This window comes from Chelmon rostratus, chromosome 22 (genome assembly GCF_017976325.1).
Source record: "Chelmon rostratus isolate fCheRos1 chromosome 22, fCheRos1.pri, whole genome shotgun sequence".
NCBI classification, from domain to species: domain Eukaryota; kingdom Metazoa; phylum Chordata; class Actinopteri; order Chaetodontiformes; family Chaetodontidae; genus Chelmon; species Chelmon rostratus.
This window is the reverse complement of record NC_055679.1, coordinates 2,426,380-2,450,809: the sequence shown is the minus strand read 5'-3', so window position 1 is coordinate 2,450,809 and position 24,430 is coordinate 2,426,380. Positions and strand designations below refer to the sequence as shown.

At 42.1% G+C, this 24,430-nt stretch overlaps 3 non-coding genes across 3 annotated transcripts; 2 read left to right on the top strand and 1 right to left on the bottom strand.

The window, feature by feature from the left end:
* Positions 1-1,699: 1,699 nt before the first annotated feature.
* Positions 1,700-1,771, bottom strand: trnaq-cug. The gene has a single exon. It is a non-coding gene; the product is annotated as a tRNA-Gln (tRNA).
* Positions 1,772-15,623: 13,852 nt separating this feature from the next.
* On the top strand, positions 15,624-15,695 carry trnag-ccc. Its single transcript has one exon. It is a non-coding gene; the product is annotated as a tRNA-Gly (tRNA).
* Positions 15,696-16,559: 864 nt separating this feature from the next.
* On the top strand, positions 16,560-16,631 carry trnag-ccc. Its single transcript has one exon. It is a non-coding gene; the product is annotated as a tRNA-Gly (tRNA).
* The last annotated feature ends 7,799 nt before the right edge of the window (positions 16,632-24,430 follow it).

Here is a 24,430-nt window from a genome sequence, read left to right as displayed (position 1 = left end):
AGGAGGTAGACCAGCGCATGTAGTGAGTGGCTGATGGTGGAACGGCTTGCAGGTGAGGAAGTCCAGGCAACTGCAGAGCAGAAGAGGGAAGTGGGAACAGGTGTGTGTCTGGGTGGGCAGTCAGGTCATGGGGATTGGAGGAGAAGAGCACCGATGGGCCTGAGAAAACAGAAATGTGGCTGAAGAGGAGGAACAGGGAGACAGACTGTGACAGCATGTCCATCCCGTCCACCTGGTCCCTCTAATGTCTGACCGAAGGTTTTACCCTGGTTTGACAGATGATGACCTTCCTCATTCAGAGTCAGTGTTTCGAACCTGTTTTGCAGTGAGGGTTTAAGTGTTGGAGTGAGCGTTGGTGCCCCCTGATTTAATTTCTTGCTGGATTTGCCTTTTAAAGGCTGTTTCTTTCATTAATGTGAGTCTCTGTAAATGTCCAGGATGCACTGTCCAAAACGTTGGCAGAGATAGCAGGGATATCAGGAGAAGGATGGAAGCAAAGCAGGAAGTAGAAGTGACGAGTGAAAAAAAAAGTAATTTGGTATGCTGTAATAAATATAAAACAGTAAAACAGTTTTATTTTGGACAATGCAATTTATTGAGAACATTTATGCTATTTTGACTGAATTTAAAGCCACTAGAGAGTGATTTTTGGTGCAGTTCTCTCACATGAATAGGCCTATAGTGTGAGAGTAACTTCAGCACACTTCTTTAACCTCTGTGTCTAACTCAAAATGAATATTGTTATGTTATTTGGTTCTGATGTGGTTCTGATCAATGAATTTTTGAATGTTAATGGTTACTTACCATAAGTCTTTGAGCACTTTAATGTTGGTTTTCACAAATGATACACTTGAGATTAAAGTTGTACAACTGAGAGAAATTTGAAATTTGAATAGAGATGAAGATTTATGTCAGAGTTAGATGCAATTCTGTGCATTTTTTGCTATTTGATATTTGATATCCCTTTTGATGCATGTGAGTATAGATGGTGTTGAATGTGAATTGTGTGACCTGTCTACAGGTCAGGTTTTTGGAGGACGGAAGATGTTTGAGGTTCAGGACAACTTCCTGCCGTGACAGATGGCGAGCCGACCACCCGGAAGAGAGTTCAGCACTGAAGGAATCTCCACGTACCCGCCCATTCACACACACACACACTTGCAGAACATTACAAGGACCTTTGGAAGCAGGTGAACTTACAGTGACTTGACAACAACAAACCTGCAACAACTCCTATTCGACATGAGGGCCCCAACGGACATTTTTCTGTTTTAAAAGTGTGCACACTATTTTTATTTTTTCTGACAGTTGGGTTACAATTTTGTATTCTGTACAACCTAATCAACTTACCTTAACCACTGTAAAAATTATATGAGTGGCTACTCGACTTTCACTCTGGTGTTTGCTTCATCATTGTTGCTCAGTAATGTGGCTCCTTCCGAATTTAGTATCTTCTGATTCTGGTTCAGGTCTTATAATCAGTCCAAGTGGTTATAATACCGTAATTCTCTTTTACATCTTTAAAATTGGTTCCAGGAGGAACAGGGAGACAGACTGTGACAGCATGTCCAAGATGCACTGTCTGAAACTTTGGCAGAGATAACAGGGATATCAGCAGAAGGATGGAGCAAAGCAGGAAGTAGAAGTGATATCATGAACTTATTAACACACAGCTGAATTTGTCTGTTAGCATTAAGGCAGGTTCCACTGAGATTTGAACTCAGATCACTGGATTCAGAGTCCAGAGTGCTCACCGTTACACCATGAAACCTCTGTACAGACTCAGCAGACAGCTGTGCCACAGCAACAACAAGCTTTTGACTTTTCATTTGTTTGGAGAGGACCAAACACTTGATGTGTGGCTGGAGAATGACATGTCCCCGGCAAACAGACAAGAAAAGTAAAGAACAACGCTGGACCGACTGGAGGGGCGATATTAAGGCACAAGAGACTTGAGGACACAGAGATTGACCAGACTGAAGCCGACAGACACGAAAAAAACACCAAGAGAAACACAGCATGGGCGATCGACCTGCTAAAAGACTGCTTAGTGGAGACCAAACTGGAGACAGATTTTTAATGTATGACGCTGAACGCAGAGATCAGCTGCTGCGGGACTTTTATCCATCAGTCCAAAATAATAGAAACCAAACTCTGTCTCCAGCTACGTCTCTCTCAGGTCTGGGATGTCCCGTCACTTCTCCACATTTTACATTATTTCTCTGAATAACTGCAAAGAAATAAGTTTTCCTGCCTGCCGGCCTAAATACAATATGATAATTAAAGCTAGGAAACACTGCTCTACAATATATACACTAAAACACAATATCGACACACTTTGCCAGGAACACACAATATTTGTCAGTATATACAGTATGTTATTTCTGTAATGCTGACTTTCCTCAAATACCAGACCTGTTACATGGGATGATAATTAAATTATTACAGCAATGGGCTGATAGAACAAGCTCGCTGCTGGTCCTGTGGCAGGACATACGCAGAAGGTTCTGCCACAGGGCTTTGATGGTGGTGGCCTGCTGGTTGCTCAGTGTTTGTCCAGTTTCAGTCCTCAGCCCCATCAAATACTCTGCCAGGCTGTCCACTCGGTCCATCCCTGGGACACTGCGCTCATCCACACCCTGATAAATATAACACATATATAGAACATATATATAACACACAATATGACAGGCAGAAGAATAACACACCTGTCAGAGTGTAACTTGTCACAGCATCAGATTATTGTATTTTTGGATAAGAAAAATAACCTCATCATGATAACTCACCAGAGTAAACAGCAGGCGGCTGAAAAGAGGGGAAGAGCTTCCTTCCGAGCACCTTGACGCTGTAGATGTTGACGCAGTGAAAAGGGTCCCCTGAGTGGCTGAAAGCAGTGAGGGAGGCTTCACTACCAGGGATGCAGCTTCACAGTCCTGGTTCATCTGTGGAGGCCCCCCGGGGGTACAGCTGGAGATTCAGGCTGTTGCCTTCAGATAGTAACCATGTGATCAATAACTGTAGCTTCATTTGTTTAACATTCATTGTGTCACTATTTCCAGGATGATAATGATAATCATCATCATCATCATCATCATCATCATAAGCACAATAATGATATTAAGAAGAACTGCAAGAGAACATGCTCTAACATTATAACGTTACTGTAAGTAGAATGAGGTGATAAAACGTTATGATTCTGCGTTGTTCTCTGAGGAAAACCAGTACAAAGTCTAAAGTCAACATTCAACATCATTTTATCTGAATCTACACAGACCAGGACAGTAATTAACAGCGACTCTCTCTGCACCGACGTGCACCAAGACAGTAACGTTATGCAACGACAGTAATGCCGATATAGCGCTCGTCATATAGCGTAACAGCGTAAAGAAGCTAGCTAGCTCGTCGACAAAATCAAACAAGCATAAAATAAGTTCGCCAGCAGCAGCAGCTCACCTCTTTATGTCGGCGGATGAAACTTGAGAGCAGCAGAAGCGGACCGGGACACTTGAAGCGGCTTCAGACGTGAACACTGCGGCCGGCTCCCGTTGCCGGGTTTATTTTCGTACTGGAGCGGAAGCCGGAAGTGATTGGCTGCGCTACCTGTTGCTATGGCTACCTGGAGGGGGTTTTTTTCAGGTCACGGAGCAAATAAATTGCTTTGAACTGTGACGTCACTTGCTCTGTGACATCAAAGCACATCAATAGCTATGACTCCTCATGCTCTGCTGTTCACATCAGTTCCAGATATTTTTCATTTATTCATTTTTATATCGAGAGACAACAAAATAAGATAAGATGGATCGTTGGCTGAAACGCAAAGAGGACAAAGAAAATCTTCTCGACAACATTTGTGTAGCTCCTGAGGAAATAGACGCCTCAGAGCTGCACAATATGTTCTTGGAAGAACGAGAAGACGACCGCAGAGGACAGTCTCGTGGTCGAGACCTAGAAGGGAGATATAAATGGCTTAAAGCTGGGAAAAAAGCAATCAGTGACTTAAGCAAAGACCTTCGCAAGAAATCAGGCAACCTGCACAGTAAACTCAAGCGCCAGATAGAACTGGAGGAAAAATGTCAGGCTGCTGAAAAAGAAATAGAAATCATAGTCCAAAACAACCACAGTCTTGAGCGAGAAATTGTTGGAGGACAGAGGCAAATGAGGGACCATCAAGTTTTGGAGGATGAATATGAGGCTAAACTGAGTGTAAACAAACGCTTGAGCCAGGAATGGAAGAAGCTGCAGCAAACGGTTCAGGACCTCCGGAAGAAAATCTCCAGGCAGAACGACTTGGAAAAGAAAATTCAAACAACGCAGGAGGAGAATCAAACCTTGAGCCAACTCATCGCTGTCCAAGAACGACAGCAGCAGGCTTTGACCGAGAAACTTCGCGATGAACAAGAGATGCAGGCCGCGTATGCATCAGAGAAAGCTAAGAAAAAGGAAAGGATGGACCACCTTCACAACCTCCAAAGCAGAATCCTGGATTTGACAGCAGAGTACGAACAGGTGAAACCCTGGCTCGATCGGTATCAACAGAACAAAACTGAGCTGAACAGGTTTGACAATGAGAAGGTTGCCCTCGTGCAGGAACGTCAGGAAATTCTCAACAAGATTAGACAGCAACAGTCTCTTGTAAGGGAGAATAAAGACATCACATCTGCCGCAGAGACCGTTCGCCGAGAGATTTCTGTTCTCCGCAAACAAATTCAGGAGCTCCGTCAGGAGGACAGACGCTGGACGGCTGGACAACAAGCTGGGAAACGCTGAAACCATCAAAGCCAAATAAAGGAAGGAGGACGTGAGCTTAGATAAGGTCCTGCTGCACATTGAGAGGAAGGAGGAGGAGCAGCAGGCCCATCAGTCCCTCTTAGACTGGCCAAACAGGCGCTAGGGGGGACAGCACGTGCAGCTGGACCGACATAAGCGCCGTCTGAATCAACCAGAGGGGACTTCGGGCTGCTGTAACACAGTAAGGCTTCAGCTCCCAGCCCTGCTTCCTTCTGTGTTCTTCCTTCAGATGTGGGGTTTTCTCCGGGTGCTCCGGTTCGCCCATTGACAAAGTCAATCAAAAAAATGTAGCAGTCCACACGACTTGTTTCCACAAGGCATCAAGCTTGTTTCCATGATCCTTTGCAAACTTCTACACTGAATTTTGTGGCGAGGACGCAGGAAACTTTTCTTCTGATGACTTCCATGAAGGTCATTATTAGTCCAGATGTTGCTGCGCTCCTTTGCTTTTTCTCTAAATAAATAAATAAAAGTTTAATCTTCATTTTCTACTCACTTAAGTATTCATTGATAAGCTCTGTTCTGATGTGCAGAGCAAATAATATCTATATATCTAAATAATAAATATCTAATATACAGTATATATCAAATATATTCTCATTTTATTCTTTTATTTTTTCAAAGATAGCTGTGTTCCATATTTTTGTTTCAAAGGCTTTTAAATAAGTACAATCGGTGTCAAGTACGTCTCAACAAGCCTACATTTGAAAGAGGAGTCATTAAAAAGCTGTTGAAACAATGGTTTCATGTCAGTAAAGTATATGTATCTAAAATGCTTTCATCTTCCAACCAAAGTCAGGCCAGTTTCAACCTGTACATACAGAGGACTGATAAATAAAAGGAAATAACCGACTAAATGAATAGAGATGCTTCACTATGAGAAACTGTCAAGAAACTGTCCAGAACAAAACCCCCGTAAAACTGCAGACTACACTTGGTTTTTATGCTCACTAAACTGATGAGATATAGCCCAACATGTTAATAGTGAGCTTTAGAAGTGTTGGCAGGCTGATTTTCTGTTTGTTTCAGTCTTTTAAAGCAGTCAGGCTCGCTGTAGCCCCCTGCCCCCAGTCATTCTGCTAAGCTAAGCTAACCATTTCCTGCCTCTAGCCTCTCATTTAACAGACAGACACAACAGCAGCCGTTTTAGCTAAAAGCTAACAAGCATATTTCCCAAAGTGTCTAAATACTCCTTTTAATCTCTAGAAGTCTTAACTGTTGAAATATGCGATTGAAAATAAAACCACTGCAAAATGATCAAACATGAGGTGATCTAGTGCACGACAGCATGTTCAAGAGTTTTATCACGCTCGTGACTGCAGCAAATGATACTGATACTGTCGGTCTGTGGATTTTTATCTATTTATTTATTTTTTGCACAGCCCTGAACTGTTAGCGGTGATCAATGTGGGCATGTTGCAGATATCAAACATCTAAAAGACAAGAAATATCAGTGCAGAAATGCCAAAAATTGCCAGGTTGGTTTTTATTGAACCGTAGGATGTTCTGCTCATTGCATGTCTTGGTTTCCAAAAAACAAAAACAAACAGTATTTCATATCTGTGTAGAATCCAAGGTTGGTTGGTCTCTAACGGTGACGGTGGCTTTAGCGCCAACAGCATTTTATAGAAAGGAGAAAGAAAAAGGACAAACTGTTATCAATTTTAACAACAATGATCACATGTATTTACCAAACGGGCCTTTTTGGGTCACAGCTGCTCATTGTTAGGAGTCCTCATTAGAATGAAGGTTTAGGTTCATTTCAAACATGTAGTTATTCTTTATTCAGGGTATTTAATTGTCATGCATTGCACAAGGAACAGCGGTTGTGGCCCCCTCCATGCTCCACACATATCAAATGTGTAAACAGGTGTTCAAGGAACGAGGAAGTTCCTGATTTTCATATAATACCCTATAGGTGTTACGTATGACTTCACCTCATCTTCATCTCAACAGCAGGTCCCACCTGATCTGAACTCAGATGGCTGGATTCAGAGTCCACACAGATAAAGGAGCAACAGTTACCTGAGACAGACAAAGACAATGTGCTATAAATGATTATTGTACTGAGCACAATGAATAAGATCATTACCAAAACAACACAACATGATAGAGTCTATCCACAGAAGGAGGAACATCACACTGACCCCTACAAATGGCTTTTGGTGTGAATGCTTGACAAAAGAAAACAGGTAAAAAGTTCCTGCATCATCAGTGGACCTCTCTCTGAAGTGGAAGCCTCAGAAGTTGGGGGTGTTTGTGGATTATGAGGAGAGTCTGGTCTCTTTTTGTGATGTCGATCAGTTGTCCCCAACCTTTTTATCACCGTGGACCGGTCAACACTTGACAATTTTACAGCGGCCCGGGAGGGGAGGGGCTGTACGTAGATTCTTTATATTGTAAATAACATAATAAACGTAAATCCACTGTGTACTCGTATGCAACTTTATTAGCAGCTTCCTCGTAACATTGTCTTTTAATCCAGTGTGCTTGGTCTCCAGGTGAAGCAGTTTTGAGGCTTCATCGCCTCATTAGAGAGCCGCTCGCTGCATATTTTATGCAGAGCGGGCTCGGTGTGTGGGAATCACCTGTCGAGACAAATCCATATTTCAAGTAGGACTCCTGGTATCGTCAGTTAAAAGCTTCTTTTTCTTGGAAGTCGTCGGCTCTTCTTCTGTCTCTTCACTGGGCCTTTTCCCCTTCACAAAGAAACTTCCCAAACACGTCTGTTTTTTACTCATTTTGCGAGCTTGTGGGTTAAATTTGAGCTATGGTGTCCTCTTCTCTACCTAACCTATTTGGGCTTCCTGGACTAGAGGAAACAGGAAGTTAAAGATCTGGGCATCCACCCCAGAGACTGCTCTTTCAACCCCGGAGTGTTTGTGGCAGAAATCAGCGAATGGAAGAAGCAGAAGGCAAGGCAAATTTATTTATTTATTTATTTATTCATACATCAGGCCATTCAAAGTGCTTTACAGAAACATAAAAATACATTAAAATCATAAATACAAATACTTTCAAAGAAAGAGTGAAAGAAAGAAAGAGAGAAAATTAAAAGATAATAATAAATAAAAATACAGATAAAATACTATAAAAATTACGACCAGAAAAATACATTTAAAGGAAAATTAAAAACAAGCCAGTAAAATACAGCAGTTTAGCATTTAGAGTGATTAAAATAATTTAGCAGATATATTTACTTTAAGTAAAAGCTGTTTTCAACTGTGATTTAAATGAAGTGACAGTCGGTGCAGGCCTCAGGTGTGCAGGGAGATTGTTCCACAGGTGAGGAGCATAATAACTGAAAGCTATTTTTCTGGTGTCTTTAATCCTAACACACGATCTTCAAACAGAGAAGATCAACAGAGGTACAACAGTGTAAATACTTCATTTCAAGTAAAAACCCTGGATTCAAGTTTTACTGAAGTAAAAGTACAGGAGAAAGAAAAGTAAAATGCACTTAAGTATTAAAAGTAAGAGAACCCGATGCAGAGCGGGGCCTTTATACTGAAGAATACAAGAGATTATCATCTATACATTAACATGTTAGCAGCATGTGAGCACCACTTCATTGATCATATAACTGAAAATCCATCCCATTGAGTCCTAAAAGTCATTTTTTCTTTAATCATTGAAAAAAAGAATAGAAAAAAGAAAAATCTAAAAATATGTTTTTGCAGATTTTTGCAGCGTGTGCAACTTCTGCAATCTTTCAAATATAATAGAGTAACAAGTATTTCTGTCTGAAACGTGGTGAGATAGAAGGAACATGTATGTGAAATCTATACTCAATTACAGTATTTGAATAAATATGCTTCGTTACTTTCCACCCCTGGTGGTCGAGAGCTCCAGAAGAGCTACTTGTTAGTGTGAATGCTGAGTCAGCATCATTCCTCCATGATTTCCAAAAAGAGTTTCAAATGCTGACTCGTCAGACCGCAGGACAGAATCCAGTCTGTTTTTGATGCAGTGCTGTCTGAGGCCTGAGGATCACAGCCAGCCAGTATTTCCAGTCTTGTGCCTGCGTACAGAGATTTCTTCAGATTCTCTGAATCTTTTAATGACATTTTGTTCTGTAGGCAATGAAATCCCCAAATTCTTTGTAATTTTACACTGAGAAACATTCTTCTTAAATTGTTGCCAGCGCAGTGTGTCACAGAGTGGTGAACCCCTCCCCATCATTACTTCACAAAGACTCAGCCTCTCTGAGGCTCTTTTTACACCCCATCATGTCACTAACCTGCTGCCAGGTCACCTCATTAACTGTGACATGTTTTGCTGCCACCGTCCAACTTTTTGAAACATGTTTCTGGCATCGAATTCTAAATGAGGATATTATTTTCATAATCAATGAAATTTCTCAGTTTTAACATTTCATATATGCTATTGTCAGTTAAATATTGGGTTTCAGTGTTTTTCAAATCATCACATTCTGTTTTCCATTTCACACACAGTCCCAACTTTTTTGGGAACAAGTTGTATACAGATTAAGTTGAAGTAATTAAATAATCACTTATTAAAATAAGGATATGTTCTGAAAAAAACTCCAAAACAATACAGATATGTAAACGGTGGACTCTGTGTGCAGGAATAAAAATGACTGCAAGTCATTTCTATTCAAACACAGTGACCTGCTTTTCTGTGGCCTGTTAACTCCACTAGATGGAGCTCTTGAGTCAAGAGTGTTTGACTGCGGCCTTTTCTTATTTTTTGAAGAGAAAAAGTGTAAAAACAAAAATGAAAGTCTTAAAGATTTAAAATGCAGAGAGTTAAAAGAAGTTGGATAACTTGTCCTGTGTTGCATCCCTTTTGAAACATACATTTCAAACAAAACACAACACTGAGTCCTGTAAGAGGACAATACTTTCAGGATCACTTCTTCTGTTTACGCCCACTTACTCATTCAGACATACTGCAGTGATGCATAGACAGCATTATTCATTAGATACTACATTTCCAATAGAGACTGTGATACAAACACCATTCTACTTTGCCTTCCTGTGATCATTTAACTTTCCAAGCTGTTTAAATGAGTTGTGTCATGAACCTTTTTACTTGTCAGATGCAGTTACACTGGATCATCATCCTGATGGCTGATTTTACATAACAGATCTTAATCAATACTCTGCTTCAAACACACAGTATGGAATCCCTTTTTTCCAAATGACTATCAGTGCAAACACACACACACACACACACACACACACACTGTAACTTGTCCTCTTGACATTAGTTTTCTGGAGCTGGTTCTGAACTACATATTAGATGATGTATTGTAGTTTGGTGTGAGGTGAACAGAGATGCTGCCCAGCATGCAGCAACAGAGACACACTCATGGATTTAATTCTGGTTTCCTGCGTTGCTACTGCTGTTTCTGTGTTTTACATCTGGTTCCACGGTGTGTAGTGTGTCTGCAGTTCCTGACTGTTGCTCCATGACCCAAAACACATTTATAAGATGTCAACTTGGGATTTGGGACGTTGCAGTTTTCACTCTTTTCTGATGTTTTATACACCAAAGAATTAAGACAATAATAAAAAAGAAAATAATCATTAATAATATAATAATAATAATAATCGTAGTTTCATGCTATTAATAGGCACCAAATAATTCCAATAAAAATGAAGAACCTTTAGTTCTTTAAAGAACCACATTTAGTTTGTGAAAAGCCTTCCTGTAAATAAAGAGGCTCTGCAACTGGTGGAGAGAGCCTTTCGAAGAACCATCATTTTTCTGACTGTGTGTGTGTGTGTGTGTGTGTGTGTGTGTGTGTGTGTGTGCGCGTGTGTGTGTATCCCGCAACATCTACAAGTGTGTGAGGAAGGAGAAATGTGTTTGAGTGTGAACTCTGACCACTGATGGCCAGAAAAGTGTTACTATCTGTATTATATAAGTGTTCATCACAGTGGCTCAGTGTATTTCACACACGTATGTGTTGTTTTTTAATTTGCACTCTCTGCTGTATATCTGGCAGCGACATTTGTAGGGTGGATCAATATTGTTTTATTCTAGAGGTGAACTGACAAACCTCTCCCAGCCTGGTTGGAGTCATACTACAGGACTTGATTAAGGACATCAAAGAAGAATCAGTGACACATGGCCAGTTAACAGCAGGATGAGCCTCCACTAACCTGATAAACTCTCAGTACCCCACGTCTCCAGACGAGGCCAGGACGCTCACACCACAGTGTGAACAAAGAACAAAAATAAAATGTGTAACATGACGTGTTTGTTGGAACTATGAGAGAAACACAAAACTGGTGCAGAAATAGTAAGAACTGAACTAACAAGAACAGATTAGAGCTAACGCTACTCCAGGAAAAGGGTTTGAGTTCTGCTACCAAACACAAGGACGCCTCAGACTGCAGGAGTCTGTCTGTGCTCGAGGAGAGAGAGAGCACAGACACAGCCCTGTAATAACAAGGGATGATCAGCTGTATTGATTTCAGTTTATTGTTCCATTTGTCTCTTCACTCTTACATCTTTGGGCCCCTAACCCTCTGGTGCCTGACCCTTCATTTTGGACCGCTGGCCAACGGGGCCTGCTGGGCACCCAGTTCAATACGGCCTTGAACAGAGCTGCACAGAACAGTTTTAAAAACAAGAACTTTCTGAAAGGAGCCCCACATTAGAACTGAAGAAACTCTGAACACAGCACGCCCAGCCAACTATGTGTGAAGATGTTACCTCCTTGCTGCAAGACGGGTAGAAAGACAGAGAGCGGGACATGTAGACCAGCACACTCCACCATCAGCAGCGAGGAGGAGCGAACATGCCTGAGAGGGCGCAGAGATGCCAGAGAATCTGCAGGGAAAAATGTTGGGCCTCCCTCCCCTTTCAAAGCAACCTTTCTTTAACCCAACGACCCATCAGATGAACTTAGCTTTTCCTGTGAGCGCGGCTTGATGATATAGAATAATAAGAGTACTTTAGAAGAATAGGATTTGCCACCAACATCTTTATGTTCATGTTGGCGCCTCTCAGTGGCTGAATGCGGCCTTTCATGGTTTAATGTTGGAGTTTTACTTCATTTAGTTTAGTTCATTTACAACCAAAAATAGCTCGCAGACACCTCCTCCCTCAGATGTGTCTTCCTCTCATCTTCTCTAATGACTCTCTCTCTCTAATCATCTCATCTCTCTGGCTCTGTCGTCATGGAAGCTGTAATGGTGTGAGAGGAGCAGGCAAGCCCTGTTAGCCTGCAGCCAAAACACACACAAGTTTTAACCCAGACACAGTCTCCCAGGTGGCAGCAGGCTATCACTGGAGTGTGTGTGTGTTTGATGTCTGTGTGTGTGTGTGTGTATGTTGATGAAGCCGAGCAGCCAAGAAGCAGAGAAGTGGACCTAATCTCCTGTCATCAGTCTGTGTACAGCGATGAAGAGTTTGCACTCTGGACCCTCATCATGACCTCTGACACTGAACACAGATGCAGTGACAGCTGTTTCCCACAGCAGGGCAAAATGTAAAGTGTTGATCCGGAAATTGGTCCTGAAATCTGATTGGAGTGTGTGCATGCCTGTGTGTGTGTGTGTGTGAGCGTGTGTGTCTGGATTTTAGTGAGTGCGAGTCAGAGAAACATGCACAGGGTGCTGCACACAAATGGGATGCATTCACTTCCAACCTGTTCTTTACCATGTTATCCTGTGTGTCTTCTGTCTCCATGACAACCAGAGCTCTCTACACAGTGTGAGTGTGTGTTTGTTTGTTTGTTTGTGATGTTGCCTGTTATTAAAACCCAAAGGCAGCCACCATGTGATATTAGTGTGTAATGTGTGTGAAGTGTGAAATTGGCGTGTATTTAAAGGTGTGTGTGATTTAACAGGATCTATTGTCAGAAATTGAATATAACATTCATAATCATGTTTTTATTAGAGTAGAATCACCTGAAAATAACAGCTGTTGTGTTTTTGCGACCTGACAATGAGCAGTTTATGTCGACTTAGGGAACGGGTTCGACTCCACAGATGCCGCCATGTTTTTGTACAGTAGCCCAGAAAGGACAAACAACTGGCCTCTCACGTTGTTTGTGTCTTTAGCAGCCACTGCAGGCTCTCCCAGATACCTGTCAGGGGAGGGTCAGGCCAGGGGAGATCAGTTGGCTGAAAACTTCTCTGCTCGATGCCACTAACTCCTCCACACTGGACCCTTGTCGTACCTGCATCCCAAATAGAGGTCTCACCTCTTACCTGTTCCTCCCCCTTTAAATTTCACAAATATTACGCCTTAAATGTCATTAAATAGTTTACATTTGAATTGATAGGCTCTTATTTGCAAGATAAACACGAGTTTTCTCTCCTTTCGCCCCAAATTAGACATATTATGGTGCACCAGAGTCAACGTTTGATAAAGGAAGCCTATCACCGCCTTTTTACTGACCTGCTACACTCACCTGCTGTATAGTGGTTGGTTGTTTTTCATGTTATTATTTGTTCAGTCTTGTTTGTCTGAGATGAGATGGTTTACTTTAACTTTCGATGTTTAGCTCCTAATATTATAGTATTTTACTTGAGATCATCATTAGTCCTGAATGCATTGTAGGCTTCAGCCAGATGTTGAGTTTACAACATCATGGTGTTGTTTGTTTCAGATCTTCATTACAATCTGCCTTGAAGACACCAACATGGTTGCTGCTCAATAAACATTTTAGACCATTCTGAGTTTATCCAAACTGTGAAGTCGAAGCAGCTCTGTTTTACTTTAATGTTCAGGAAAAAGACAGATCTAAACAAAAGTTGAAATTAAACATCCTGGTTCATGTAAAATTAGCATTAAATCGTTACAACGTGCTAGTCCTTACTGAGAGAACATTTGTATTTCTGCAGAGGGGCTTAATGTGGTGGACCACCACAGCTGGATAAAATGAGAAACTGAACATTATAATCTAGATAATCAACCAAACAAATAGAAGTGGCCCTTTAGTCATGATCAAGTGGCCAAATATGAACAATATTAGTGCTGCAACTTCTTAAACCACTACAGCCAAAAGTAAGACCAACAGGGATGGAAGGGGAGCCAATCGGAGAAATAACCCCCCCAACTGATTCTAATGTTTTGCTTTTTTTGCAGTTTTATTTATGTACATTTGAGTTCCTCAGGGTATACTGGAAGCATCACCATACACATACTTTGCAGTACATGTTTGTGCAGGAGGAAGTGATTCATTAAACCTAATTTACGTCATTTAAAGAACACATATCAACTGTCACTTAACTGAGTTTGTCCATCTGTTAAATACTAAAACTAATAACTCTCATTTTGCCTCAGTTGTTTGGATTTGATTTGGTGCATACACACAAACTCCAAAGTCATTTGATTATTTTATTCTAAACTCTTGAGAGGGAGGTAGCTGTTAACAAGACCACAACTCTGCAGCTATTGTCTTCCAGTCAGTGTGAAAACCAGAAATGTCACAATCATCTTACTTCAAGGATTCAGGAAATGTATTTTTACACACAGCATCACAGCATGAGGGCTGATCATCTTAGGTCTGATAACAGAAAAGTCTTCTTAAAGAAAATCTCACATTTTTATCAACTAGCACATGGCACGTAACATACATACATTCAAAAAAAAAACATGAAATAATCATGTGTGAGTGTTACCAAAGGGATGTAGCAAAGGAAAGTTCAACTTTTTAAAAACTGACTTCTTACAAAGATGCATAGGACACAAGTCATTATTTACAGCTATTTTCATCGTTCCTCATGTTTAATTCCTGCTGTGTGACCAAGCAGCAAACAGGAAGCTGCCAAAATCTCTGACAAGGTGTTGAGGGCTGTACAAACTGCCTGTTATATAGAATCTATCCACTAGATGGCGGTACGCTGCTCATACTGCGATGATGAACTGGTCACAATCATTTTTAGGTTTCAACCATGTTGAATAAAAACGCTATTTAACTTAACATTGCCATACATCCCTTATGGTTAATGTGCTGATTATGATCTGATTATGAGCCTGAGCACATAACAGCTTAGTAAACGCCTGTTGCCATGATTGTGCTTTGCAGTTGTTATGGCTGATACAACTGTGGATGTGTAATATGTAAAGGGTGGTCCGCTGCATCCCATGCTAAAGGAGACACGAAGTCCAACAGCTCTTTTCATGGCTGCTGGTTAGATTCTGTGGGCACATGTGATGGATGAGTGGAGCGTAGCACTGAGGGGCCTGGGTAAACAGAGATGGGGCTGGACAGGAGGAACAGGGAGACGGACTGTGACCATTCCCATCCTCTGTGACTCATGATATCCCCCTATAGTCACTGTAAACTTCATACAGCAACTTTTTGCTGTATGTTTTAAGTGTCAGAAGTACATCCTCTAAACATTAAGTCAGGGGTTTGATCCGTGCCTGATCTGCTCTGCGTGTCCTCAGCTAAGATGCTGAACCCTAAATTGCTCCTGATGATCTGTTCGTGTGAATGTGGCATGTGCTGTAAAGCACTTTGAGTGGCTGCTAGACACAGCATTAGATAGAGGCAGCAGCATGATCATAACATGTGCATCACTGCCCTGAGCTCAAGCAACGCTAACAACGGAGGGAAGTTTGTTTGCTTTGTTAGGTATAGCTAGATGTTTTGCTGGTATGCTCTTATTGACTCAAATATTCTTTATGTTTACAGGACACATTAAAGGTTTGGCTCAAGTTTGATCTATTTTGCAGGGATTGCAGGGATTGGCTCTCTATGATGGCATCACAAAGGTTGATTGGTTCAGGCAGCTGTTATCCCACATTAAATGTTGGTCTCAGGACAACAACCTCTCTGCAGAATCAGAACGTACCATGAAGCAGATAAGAAAATCTGTATGGATGGTGGAATGGCTTATGTCCTGGCATTGGTGGTATAGTGGTGAGCATAGCTGCTTCCCAAGCAGTTGACCTGGGTTTGATTCCTGGCCAATGCATAACAGATGTTGTGGCTCGTCATCTGGACAAAGTGAGGACCTTGTTGCAAATCAGATTGAAACTCTGTGACTGTCTGCAACATGATGCTCCTCAGACAGTCTGTTTTAAACTTTCTCTCTCGAGTGTTTCCGAGTGCATCACCACCTCAGCTATGAGAGCACTGAATCCTAGCCGCTAAACCATCAAGCACCCATCTTCATCTTCATCTTCACCTAATGCAAAAACTGATGAAAATACATCAGGACTCAACAGTTCTTTGGTTTACTACAGATTGGCAAACTGACGATGTGACTCAACTTCCTGAAGTGATTTCAATAAGAATCATAAAGATGCTGCTCACCAAAGCTAAAGAAATCAGCTGAAATAGCAAAAATCTCAGCACTTGGATAAACAACACATTCCTACTTCACTGACACTGTGTGAAGACTCTGCATTGTTTAGTGCTGGAGGACGATGTTTCTTTGTTGATTCTTGACTTAGTCCACACTGATCATCTTAACTGGCAAAGGTCCATTTCACCTGGAAAACCAGGTCATCCCAAGGTGGGGGTAGCCATGGTGGGGCGGTCAAGGTGCAGGACGACAAGTCCATTGGGGTTTCCCCAAACAGACTGGACTCCTGCCAGCTACTCTGACCTGTTCTTCCCTTTATTCCAGTGTGAGATGGGTGTATGTTGGAACAATGAGTTATGTATAACATAGATGAGCCACAAATAAAATGGAGGAGGGCACAGAGAGCAAAAAACAATGTGGCTGGTGGATTCAGATTCAGTCGAGCATGTAAATGTTATGTCCAGTGCTGGAAATTGTTCATCGTGTGCTGAAATTGGGACTTAGAATGGTGTTGAAATGGTCTCCGTCACAGCATTGGTGGTATAGTGGTGAGCATAGCTGCTTCCCAAGCAGTTGACCCGGGTTCGATTCCCGGCCAATGCATGATATGTCTTGACCTTTCATCAGGTGGACTTCTGGAAGAAGAAAGAATTCTGTGTTGTTTCAAGAACTACAGCTCTGAAGGTAGCTGCTGAACAGATTCAGACTTATATGAACAAAATCTTGGCTTGTAGCTTGTTCTTTTATTACCACTCAGGAAAATAGTTACTAAATTTTTTTTGAATAAAAATAGTTTTTTTCAAGGCGAGTGGGGCAGATGAGCATCAGGAGGTACTGAATTGTGACATGGGAGAAAGCTTAAGAAAACTAAAAGTACGTTCCCTGGTCGGGAATTGAACCCTGGCAGCAGTGGTGAGAGCACCGAATCCAAGCCTGGCTGCAGGACCATTAGGGACTGAGGGACCCCCTGGTTTTCAGTAGGAGATAAAAAAATGTACCATCCTCCCTGAAGTTTGGCTTTTGTGTCTCACTGACATTTCTAAACTGTCACAGCCAATTTCATCTGGCTTCATGATAGTTTACATCGTTCCTGCTGAAAATTATACAGAATATTACCATGATCTTACCTGCTCATGTCAAGAAGCATGAGGTCAGACAGTGGCATTGTAATTAAAGCCAGAAAAGGCCACACCCTTCACACAATGAGTCCAATTGACTTGAAACTGGGCACACAAGTCCAAAACAACCTCTCGCACCATAAAAGTCCAGCATGCATGGATATTTAGCTAATTAGCATGAAGTGAAAAACAGTGGTGTGATGTAAATTTTGGATTTTGACTGTATCAACACCAAAATGAGTGTACAGCATTCCAGGACTGATTTACACATTGCTATTAACAAGGTCAGTTCAGAAACAAGCCACAAAACTTTGGGGCTGGGTGGGAAAATTAACATAAAGTGTTAATGATTTGTTCAGTCAAAACAAATCTTGGTACAAATCTTCTGTTTGGGAAAAAGCCGACCAACGTATTTCGAGCCCAACACATAGGGGGTGCTATAAACACCAAAAATGCGTAATTCCAAACCCAGACACAGCACCGGGAACAAATTCAGTATCATGGCCAGTCATTCTTCAACATGTAGACTGCAGGGACCAGGAAGCCAACCCCCGACCTTCTGATAACTCGACTACTCTAACGTCTGAGTATTGTATGTATTACTGAAAATATACCTGAAAATGATTTGACAGCAATCATGTCAAAAGTGCATTTTAAATATTGAACTTAAATTTGACTAAGGACATGTTTTACTGTAGTATAGTTATTGAATGTACGCCTTCAATCTGTTTGAAATAACTACACGTTTAAATAAATGAACTGGAAACATACTTTACAATATTTAAATATATTTGAAGTATATCTTTTTTTCACCTGGGGCACCATACCCACAGACAGTCTTGAGGGGGCAGCATCTGCATACACACTGGCCACAGCAGTCACACTATGATGCTCATGTGTATAATAGTACAACCAATAGCAATACTTCAGCAAAAAATACCTCCACATGTGAAAATCATTCATCACGCAGTGCTCACATACACACACAAAGATGCAGTTTTATTCATTTATTTGTATATATACTGCAGTATACAGCAATTACTACACAAACACCTAGAAAGAAAAATAAATCAATACTTGAACCTGCCGTGCTTTATTTCTCAAACTGCTCGCTTTAATTGGAAACAAATAAACGGTGCAGCTGGTGCAGTGATGGAAACACAGGTTGGACAGACCTGTTGTATATGTGCTCTCTGGAAACATTACAGTACGCTGTGTATAACTACCACACAAAACCAAAAAAACCCAAATAAATAAACACTAAACCTTTCAAGTGCTTCATTCCTTAAACCTCCTGGTTTAATTGAGCAAATAAACTGTGTGTCTGCAAAATAAAATTCAAAGCTAGACAGAGAAGACTCACAGCTTTGAAGAGATCTGTAATAAAATAAAAATGAAAAATCCACACACAGCTGTGCAGCTGATGCAATAATGAAAACAAGTTGTACAAACCTGAGGTATAAGTCCAGTCTGGAAATCGCACACGCTGAGGAAGACTGACTGTCTTCGCTGTGTTTACAGCACACATGTGCTGAGCTTCTCACAGAAATATCATCTTTTTCTCTGCTGCTCATACAGGACAGAACTGCAATAAAAAAAGTCAGTGCTAATACACAACTGTGCAGGTGATGCAAGTTGTAGGTTGTACAAACCGCTCCATCCACCAGGATTCATGTGTTCATACGTCTTTCTCATTTGTTTATACGACAGAGGCCTGACGTAAGCAGCTGTCAAAAGCCAAAAGAACAGACTGAGCAGAAAGAGACCACATGTGTTAGGTTAAAACTGATTGTGGTGTGTGTGGGGGGGTTGGGGCTACAGCTCAGAGGGGGGCGATTACAGCAAGATGATGTCCATCATCTATTAACACTTTTAAATCAAGGAGCTCTGCAAATTCCTCTGACATCTCCAAGAAAGAGGTGTAAGAAGCGAGCGTGATTTTGTGGGCTTCTAACAAATTCACTTCTTTGCTCCACAAACCACACATGGACGGGTGGTGTGTGGGTGAAGTTCACTGGCACCTGATTCAAATAAACAGGGCACGCTGAGAAAACAGTGGAGCCCCAGAACCAGTTAACACCAACATTTCCTCAGCCGATGGAATAAATGACCACAGGTCGGCTGCAGAGTGTCTAACACCTCATTCACACCACCCAGTGGCAGGTTGAGCCTCTGCAGATATGGACTCCAGCACCTGCAGACGTATGCTGGATCTTATTGGTCTCTTTGTGTGCTGAGGGCTTTACCCAAATTTGCTTTGGTCGCTTTATTCCTGACATTGTTTGCCTCCAGAAGAGCAGGCCAGTCTCAGAGAGGCCATTCCTCTCCTCGTTTGGTAGTGAGTGCAGAAACAATGGAAGAAGTTCCTCTGTTTCATACTTTTGACCAAACATTTTTGCAAGAATGAATTTGGTAATGCACCTGGAAAGTAGCCAATCATGTTCACCCATGTACTGCTATTTTTGCAAGGTCCTCCCATAAGCCCTTCATGTCATGGCAGTGGAACTTCCTCTCACTTTTAACATGCTTGCAGTGTTACCCTAACAGCCTGCAAAGTCTCTTATTCTGTGTTTTTTCATTTCTGATGCTGTCTTGTTTTCTTAAAATACATAATGCTCCTGCACCTCCTCCTTTAACTTTAACTGTAACCATGTTGAAGTCCATCCACCCTAACTCCAGTCTTCTTTGTCTTCTTTGGCCATTTCTGCTGCCAAGCAATGATGTTCCCCGGCTGGAAGTGGCTGGCTCGGCTCCCTCTGTGAGTCTGTGTTGTGTTCTCCAGTGAAACAAGCAGAGCGTGACAGTCAGAGAATGAACAAAGTGCTGATGTCTGTGTGGGCATCGCCTGGCAGATCATGCTAATAAGGAGGCTCACCAGTGTCTCTGAGGACAAAACCTGCTTCTTAAACCACGTTTCTTGCTTTGGAAGTTGGATTTTGGCAGACAGCCACAGCCGAAACTCTGTCACCACAAAGGGGAGGTGCTTCACCAGATCATTACCAGGCATGAGGGGATGTTGGATAGTTAAAAGACAAATATCTCATTTTATTTCAATCCTTATCTGTGTAAATTCTAATCTAACCCAGGCCATTGTGGTTAAGTGTTTCACACCCACGGTCAAGAAATGTAGTCACGATGTTTTTATCTGGTGACAGAACAAGTTGTGGAGTTTGCTTGCTGGTGTGATGATGGATGTCTTATAAGAATAATGTCAAGATGTTGTTTTTTCGTCAGAATGAAACCCTAACCCATGCCCGCTTGTCCCATAGACTTTACATTGAGATGACCTTCCTCACATAAAGGTAGCTTTTCTAGGCTCCGGCAAAGTTTTACAAATATTCTGTCTGCGTGTTTTTAAAATCCTCAACACTTAAGATCATCATTTACCTAATTAACCACGACAAAAGCTAAAAAGCTGCTGTGATACATTTCTGGAGTAGCTAAATCCTGTCTGTGAGCATTACAAACCATTCAGTGTTCTGGCATCTGATAAGCCTTTAAACGCATTAAGCTCTTTCTCAAACTTATCTCACTTCTGTGTGGTACAAGAATGTAGTGGTATAAGTAGACAGTTTACATGACCTGACCAGCAACTACATTTAGCAGCACCACTGCAATTACTTAAAACTGCACTAACAGTCATTGTCTGCACAGCCAGCATGAAAGCAGCACGCTCCATCTGCAGTTAGAAACGATGTGTTCAGGGACAGTCCTGAGTGCAGGTCACCAGCACTCTGACAGAGCTCAGAGATCAGGGATCGTAGCTGACTGTACTGGAAGGACATATATGAATAAATCAATAAACAGCATGCAGTCTCACAAGCAAATAACAGCCTTAACGTCACATTGACATTGTGTGTGTGTGTGTGTGTGTGTGTGTGATTAATATGGAGTTAGATCTCAGTATGTGCTAATCCACTGCTTCATATTCAAGGTGATTAATCCTTGTAATCTACTGTAGAGGTACAGCGAGGGGGAAAGAGGAGGAGATCTCTTCCAGCCTTCTTCGCGTCACTGTCCTGAGTGAAAAATAACTTCTACCTCTCCATTCATCAGCATAGCACATGAGAGAGAGGGGGAGGAGATGAAGGGATGGAGGATGGGGAGAGAAAGGAAGAGAGGGAGAGAGGTGGAGGTCTCTCCGACATGCCCAATGACACTAACTCCATCTGGATAGTCCATGTCTTTGTTGCACCTCTTTGATGAAGACTTCAGAGCAAACTGATTAATGTAACACCACCTGGACGGAAGCCAAAGTGATCCAACGACTCAAGAAGTTCTCCAACTTCATCTCAGGGCTCTTAAATCACACAGCTTGATTATTCCACCACTGAAACTGGCACCATCTCGAGACATTGGCAAATATTTGCACAGCCTGCATGAAGCAAAATATGTAAAAAATTCATCCAGGGATTAGTCAGCCCCACCTCTTAAACACTGGGAGGACACTAGAGCAATTACAATTGGTTCATGATCTGTGTGTTAGTAATTATATCTATGGTAAATACCAAGGTGGGTGCTGCTCTTTCCTTTGTTCATCCATGTGCATCTACTCAAAAACTAAATCAAATGCATGATTTTGAAATTGAAACAGCGGAAAGTAAAATGTTTCAGGAAATGGTTATATTTCGATTCAGTAACAGTTTACTGTCTGTAATTGCTGAATCGTTTTCTTGGAAGTTTCCCAGAAATTAATGCCGATATTCAAACCATGTCACGGTCTGCCTCAGTCCTCCATCCCTCCGCTCAGCCACACCATCACTTCCCCAGCCCCCTGGACTGTCGTCCTCCACCAGATGCCCTCAGACTTTCCCATCTGTCCCAGTCCCCTGTCACTTCAGATCCAGCCACACCCTCCTGCCCTGCAGTAGCCTCAGTCCTGCCTTTACCATCACCTGATCTCCCCCACCTGCCTCCTCATCCGTTTCCACTTTCTCTAATCAGCCCTTCAGTACATACACCAGCCCCCTTTCTCCAGTCGGTCACCAGATGATCCATGAAACGTATGCTTTGCTTTCCTGAACCTGAGACTGATCTGTTGCTGTTTTTCCTTGTTACCTGTCACCTGTTCCTTCGTCCTTTGCTCTTCTGTTTGGCTGTTTGGACTCTCTTCCTGTTGCCAACCTGTGATCCCGAGCATGACCACTGCAGGTAAATTTCCTTTCATTCTCCCAGCTTTGCCTCGTGTGATCACAACATCACCAGAACTGTCCAGCTAATGAGTGACCATCAGTCTGTGTGTTTCCATTTGGTTTGTGTAGCTCAAAGAGTCGACGCCTCAGGTTCAGCTGAACTTTATTCTACATCTTTGCACTGAATGAGGACTCGTTAGGAGCCAGTGTGAACAGGAGGATCCATTAAAAGGACTGATGACGATTTCTGTGGAGATATTTCAGCGTTTATTACATCAAGAAAGGAAAATTATTACAGTACTGGCAGTTATTACTTTACTGGCTTCTACAGCGCTCCACCATCCTCCATATGAAGTCCAATCTGCATACTTGGCCATGCAAATATTGCATTCATTCACACTGCAGCCCTTCCAGTTGAGTTCATTATATTGCATGTCTGTATGTTTAAGTGGGTGGTGATTAGCAGCAGGACAGCCCCCCTCTTCTAAACAGAAGTATCAGTTCCTCCTCAGTAACATGCCTGATGAGGATGCAGACAGAGCAGACATAAGTACACACACACCTTAGGGGGCATGTTCCCTCATGTGTAACAGCCTTCTTTCATCCAAAGAGACTTTCTGAGGAACCGCAGAGATGCAGAGACTCCGTTCACACCTCTTCCTGCTTCATTCATGTAATCATGATGCTGGTTATCTGTTATTTGATAGACTGAGGTGAGTTAATCTAACAATCAGGACCACTGCACTTAAATTCTTCTTTCCTCATTAAGCCCTGTGTAGACCCTGGAGCAAGGTTAGCAATAGAACTGGTCAACAGCGTTGCCACGGTGTCTGTGTCATTATTATGGGGCGTAACTATGAAAGTGTGTTTCAGTTGTGCAGAGGTCTTCTGTAGCGGTGATGGAGAGCAGCAGTAAGTGTCAGCAGAGAGGCTGCTGGCTGCAGCTTCCACACACTCACTGCTGATTTATCTGCACCATTTGCTCTGCAGATAATCCTTATCACTGTGACAAGCCACTTAGTCCAATCAAGATCATGACGTGGACTGCTTCCACGGTGCTTTCTGATGGTGTGTTCATGTTCTATGAAATGTACTGTAAATTCAAGACTTTTTCAAGCCATGGCAAAGCAACGTCACATCAACGTTTTATTTGAACTATACCACAGCTGAAGTTAAACATGGCAGTTAAAGGACAGCTCTAGAGAATTTAGTTAATTTAAACACAAGATACTTGTGCTCAAAAAGAGGATTCATTCTCAGTGAAGAACCTTGGAGCTCTAATCTGCCTCTATACCTGCCAAAGAGCAGTGATTCCTAACACGTCTCTGGGGGTCATCAGGTGGAAACCTCCCTTCAACAGTGTTTCGCCTACTTAGTCCCACTGCACCTCCAGGAGGCTAGGCGGTGAGCTCCGGCGTCCCAGAGTCACCCCCCCTAGTGCCAGTTCACACTGCTCGTACACAATCCAAACAGCACCGCCACGTTCAACTGACCCAGAGATACTCCAGGTAGTGGCCAGTACCGATGCTACCATTTAACTATTGCTAATGCTAATGCTAACTGCCCCCATGTGAAGACAATACAGTTCCGATCCTACCATCTAATGTTAAGTGCTAACCGCTACCTGCTAAGAGGAACAGAAGAAGACATTAAAGCTAGATTCACCTATACTGTTAATGTTAACTGCTAACTAGCTGCTAGGATACTATCATACTACCACCGCTTTAGCTATACTTAGCTGCTAGAAACAGGGGGGCGGGTCAACTTACTTATGCAATAGTGTTGAAACATTTCAGTCTGGACCAAAGTGGCTCTGACTCAAAGCGCTTTGAGTAAGTAAGAATCAATATTTTTTCCTGTTGATTAACAATGGATCAAGTGACTAGGTGTAATGTGGAAGGTGTCACTTGAAGTGATGAACCCACAGAGAAATGATGACCGACTCTTCAGTTCCCCTCGGCTTTTTAGCCTCTTTGAACCCACTGCACGCGGCCTGGCCTGCACTCAATGACAGTAAAACAGAGTTATCAACAACCTGTGAAGAAAGTAAGTCGAGCATCAGCAGAACCAACAACAGTTTTCTTTCAGGAGAGGATGGAGACCAAACTGGAGCTAAGAGTAAGTGAATAGTGGCCATAAACAAGAGTCCAAA